Source organism: Dermacentor albipictus, chromosome 2 (genome assembly GCF_038994185.2).
Source record: "Dermacentor albipictus isolate Rhodes 1998 colony chromosome 2, USDA_Dalb.pri_finalv2, whole genome shotgun sequence".
In the NCBI taxonomy this organism is placed as follows: domain Eukaryota; kingdom Metazoa; phylum Arthropoda; class Arachnida; order Ixodida; family Ixodidae; genus Dermacentor; species Dermacentor albipictus.
In genome coordinates, this window is record NC_091822.1 from 73,257,467 (window position 1) to 73,263,033 (window position 5,567).

General features: G+C 42.6%; 1 pseudogene; it reads left to right on the top strand.

Moving 5' to 3' along the window:
* Positions 1-3,132: 3,132 nt before the first annotated feature.
* LOC139056568 (U5 spliceosomal RNA) lies at positions 3,133-3,224 on the top strand (annotated as a pseudogene).
* The last annotated feature ends 2,343 nt before the right edge of the window (positions 3,225-5,567 follow it).

The window sequence follows — 5,567 nt, forward strand, 5'->3', positions numbered from 1 at the left end:
CTACCATTCCAATCAAAAGAAAGATTTACGTTGTTGATTGGCGCGATATCGATGATCAAGCGTATCTGGTGTTGCCGCAGTGGCAGTCCGAGCGCAGTTACCGCTCCTGTGCATCATCGCGCAATAATAGCGTTACTGTCAGAAAAGTCTAACCTGCGCCTGCGCGCGCCGTTGTCGGCGTACGGATCCGTAACAGCGTGGCGTATAGGCGTAAGCTGTTCGAAAGAGCATTAATACGTTCGGAGAAAGCTTTTTAAACAGAAGCAACTCGCGCCCCGATACCTCAACTACTAACTAGATCCCATCCTGTGCCATATTACTTAAGCTGCGCAGGCTGGTCCTTCCGGCGAGTTGATTGCAGACCATTAATCCATTATTGTTCTTATTGAGAAACACTACATTCGGTACATAGCAAAACACTGAGTAAGATAGACTAGGTCCGGCTGCGTGAAATATTAGAACGAACAAATTTCATTACGGCATATGATAAGCACGTTGATACCGAGTACATGAAATTTCTAGATACACTTAAAAATGCCGTTAAACGGCGGTCTGTGCCGACCCATAAAAATACATCTACCCAAAGTGTCCTTGGATTAACACTGAAATATTAACATTGTAAAAACATAAATGGTACCACAAATGGTAACAGTTCACATCAAACGAATCTTACCTAACTCAATTTAAACGCTATCTAAAGCTATCTATGTTCTCTATGAGGAAAAGGAAAAAAACATGTTATTCATCTCTCGTGAAGCAGGCGCATGTAAATACAAAAAAACATTGGGACACGGTAAATTACGCAATCGGCTTAGGATCGAACATCTCTACTTTCTCTGAAACTGTTGACGAAGGTACAGTTGAATCATTTGGTACCTATTTTGCCTCCGTAGAGCCTAAGGTAGCTGCACAAGTACATGCTGATGTTCCTTCAGTGAAAATGGCAGAGCGTGACAACAACACTTTTGCATTGCCTCACATAGAAATTGAAGAATTAGTTACAACAGTCAACAACCCTTCAGTCTCTAAGGCGGCAGAACCTGATTGATGCATTACCTGTTAGGCTGATAAAAACAACTTTGATATGCTGGGAATCTATCTACTGCATATCTTAAACCATACGTTGGAAAATGGAGTGTATCCTGATCAACTGCAGGTCAAGAAGTTCATATCCATCTTTAAAAGCGGTGAGCGATCCGACATAGAAAAGTACAGGCCAATATCGCTGCTAAATGCAATCAATACAATTTTTGTAAAGACACTTTGTAAGCGTATACAGAATTTTTAAAACAAATATAACATCATCTGTCCTAATCAGCATGGCTTCAGGCGCCAAAGATCAACGTCTTTCGCAGTTGTTCTTACACAACTCATAAATACTGCACTGCATAATAACAAACTAGCCTTAGTAGTTTACTTAGATGTATCCAAAGCTTTCGATGCGGTAGATCAGACAATACTGTGCAACAGAAATTGGAAAATTAGGGTCTGAAAGGAAATATTTATAATCCAAATAAATGTTATTTTTCAAATAGGAAACAATATGTTGCTGTAAACAATCTAACCTCTCTACTACAAAGCACTATTTTCTGTCTTCTGCAAGGTTCCTTGCTGGGCCTCTGTTTTCTTTATAATAACGATCTTCCGTCAGGTCTGAAGGATTCTGAACCTATTATGCATGCCGATGACATAGCATTACTTTCCACAAGCGATAATTTAGAGGAACTGAAATGTACATTTAATGAAGAACTTAGCGAAGTATCACAATGGTACATAAGTAATCAGCTGACTCTTTATAGCCAGAAAATAAAGTACACCGTGTTTCACTCGCGATTAATATAAATTATCACCACGTTGCATCAATTAATAACAACAAGAATGCGCTCAGCGTGTCGCAATGCAAGTTATATCTTGCTGCTGTGTTTGAGTCTGATATGCACTGGAAGGAACAAATTATTACTGTCTGCTCCAAATGAAGTCATGGCTGTCATGTATTACTAAAAGCTGTAGAGTGCTTTGGTCTTTCGATTTCACGCGTTCTGTATTTCTCATTTGCGCTCAGCGATTTGTGCTATTGCCTGCAAACGAGGGGCAAGACATACAAAACATATTGAGACCATGTTTGTCGCCTTCAATACCGTGCTGTTCGTATGATAAATTATTCAAGAAATACTCACCCATGTATGTCCTTTCTGAACAGCTACGGATGTTATCCGTATCAATTTCACATAAATATAAGATAGCCGAAGTAGTAAATGGATTAATAAGGTCCAATAACGAGCTGCTGCTTACTATTTTCAGATTATCAATGAAACAAACAGGAGCAGTAACAAACAGCCTATTTACCTTCCCGCCTTCTCATTATACATACAGCCATAGACCTGTACAATATAAAGGAGCCTACGTGTGTAATGAAGTTCCAAACGAAGTAATGCAAAGGAATGATATTTTAGCATCGTTAAAACATCTTTTCCTCTTTACTATGGAACTACTGGAATGAAGAAGCGTTTAAATAAGTTTACAAAAAAAGAAACAGCTTGTTTTTATTTTTGATGCCCTGTCGGTGCTTTGGTCGTTCTTTGGACTTTGGACTCTGCTTCGGTCGAATATACCACAAAGTTATATACTGAAGCTTGCCAATTTTCTTGCGTGTCACTGAAGTGTGTTGTGATTGAGCCCATTCAACAAAAAGTCTGCCAATATTATAGTACTTGTTTAGAGTGTGGGCCCATCACTAGCCTTGAAGGCTATGGGTGGGACCAACTGCGTGTGTACTTGATTTTAGAACTAATAATAAAAAGTATCCGGTAAAAAAACAGGCCAGCGCATGCGTTTAAATCTTCGATGTTCAACACCAGATGGCGACAGCTGCGCATAAAAATGGCAGTCGTGCAGTGCAAGCAATCCGGGCTATTTTTAACACTGTTATTAGCTTTTAAACGTGAATACGGAAACATTTAAAATTTCTCTATTAACAAGTACATGTCGAAAAGCCCAGGCAGGTATACACTTGCTAAAGAATAACATGAGTTGAGGTTTAAGCATGCAAATTTGAGAATAGCTTGAAGGTTCGCTTGGCCAAGTAAGTGACACCATTTAGCAGACCAGTTTCGCACAGCATAGGTAATTTCATCGCTCAGGTCTCTCCTCAAATCCACGTATTATTCTTTCGCCTTTTACTAAAGATTACCGTGGGGAGGGACACTCCAATGAGCCTATAGCAGGGGGGGGGACACTCCTCGGTTCCGGTGGCACAGGAAATTGGCGCCATCTCTGTACAGGGCGACGCGAAAATTCGTTTCCCTTGCATGGCCTCGTAGATCGTCGCGCGCACGCGCGCCGATCCTGGTGGCCAAGCCCTTCCCCCCGCTCAACTCCTCTCCCTACGCCCTCTCTCGTAATACCCTCTCAACTCCCTCACCTTCGACTGTCTACGCGCCGCGCCGCCGTGCCGTTCCCGCCGGCCCGGCGGCTGCTAAGTCCGCTACGTAACGCTTTATTTTTGTTATCTACTGTCATCGAGATGCGTGCACGGCGCCAGCGGCACCGCGCCAATTTAGCGCTCTACATGAATTGCATATTTCGATATCTGTTGTTATCGGGAAGCGTGCGTTGCGTGCGTTGCGTGTGTTTGCCGGCATGGTCAGTTTCGTCAGTTTCGCGGCCGTCAGTAACTGTGCTAGCGCTCCGCGATGTTTCCGATGTTTCGCCCGTTCCAGGACTACGCGCACCGCACATGCATTGTGAAATGGTGCACGAATACCTCGAAAACGAGCCATGCAAGGTTCTTCCGGGTGCCTAAAGACAGCAGGTGAGCGGACAGCTTGCTTCCCGGCTTTCATTTGTGCTAATTAGTGTGCGCAGTCATACATAGCCGTTCTGGAGTGAGGCAACAGTTAATTGCAAGTATGGCTGATTTGAGAGGAACAAATATGTTGCAGTAACACCATTGGACCAACAAGCAGCTAACACAAACCACTTGAAACATACTGTATAGTTTCACCTTTGCGTCTCTCATATAACCACGTGCTTGGGTGTGTGCTTTGTATTTGTCCCCTACTGAAAACTAATTATCGTTGAAAAACTCGTTTCTGAGCCTCAAGGTAGATGTATCACAACTTTTGCTGTGCCGAGATGACGAAACTAGTTTTTATGCGTGATCCGAATGCGCACTTTATCACGTTGGAATTTATGCTTTTCACTTACGTTTCTTCAGGATGGAAGCATATCTCGAGTACTCTGGGAGGCAAGACCTGATGGGTTTGCCCAGGCAGAAGGTCAACAACTACAGAATCTGCTCGGCGCACTTCACGGATGGAGACTTTTTGGACCCGGCGGGACACAGGCTCGTTTGGTCAGCCGTGCCAACCGTGAAAGCGCCATTTGAGCGGTTCCAGTCAAAAGGTAGGTCCAGTTTTAAACTTTTTAGCTAGACTACGTGGGCCTTATCTTACACTCCCCATTAAATAACACAGCTTTCTCACACCATTGTCTTTTCATCAACTGGAAAAAAGCGTCGGCCTGTTTTGAAAGTGCAGTTCTTTTTCTGGAATTTACTATGTGGTGAATATGTACTCTTCACTTTGTAAACTCCATAGAAAGAATAACTCTATTGTCAACTTTGCTGGCATACATTTAGTTTAGCCATACATTTAGCCAATCGAATGGAAGTGCCAATCGAATGGCAGTTCCATTCGACTGGCACTTCAATTCGATCTAGGTAGGCTGCAGTTAACTTGTTGATTGTTTAACAGTTGTAAAATTCATGACGTATTGTAGCTTAACTATTACAAAAGCAAAAATTTATTTGGGGCACTATATATAGACATTAAGAAAGTAACTCAACATGCGTCCTAAATTCAGAGCGCTTCATTGTATAAGTATTGTAAACACAAACGAAGCTGGTGGCTTGTGCTATTATTCTGGCAAGCAGCACATTTTGCACTTGCCACTGCTAATCACCCGTGTTTGTTGTTTCTTATGCAATACTGCTGTATGAAAATGTGGCTCGACAGCTGAGCTTCTATATAACTTTACCCAGATGACGCTGCCAGCCCTGCGCCCCTGCGGGAGCGGACACCTGAGCCAGGACCGTCTGGACTATGCAGAGGTGGGCACATTGTTGCAGCACATTACATAGCACAAAGATTTCTTAAATACTTTAACAAACAGTTGTAATCCACGATACAACCCAGTGTGGGTCCTGAATTCAGAGCTCGTCTAACATGCAAACATTGTGACGCATGACATAGTAAAATAAAATGTATAAAGCATTTGAAAAGACGGAAACAAAAATGGTGATCCCAACACAGGCACTAGCCCTCGCATTGCACCCTTCCTTTTCGTTTCTGTCTTTTCAAACACTTTTTACCTGTTGCCATACCTCAGCAAATCTGAATATCAGACAGTGCAGATGCATCTAATGCAGTCAATCTCTGCTCTTATTGTGGCAAACATAGCAGCACATTTTGCACTTGCCACTGCTAATCGCCCGTGTTTGCTGTTTCTTATGCAATAACTGCTGTATGAAAATGTGGCTCGACAGCTGAGCTTCTATATAACTTTAC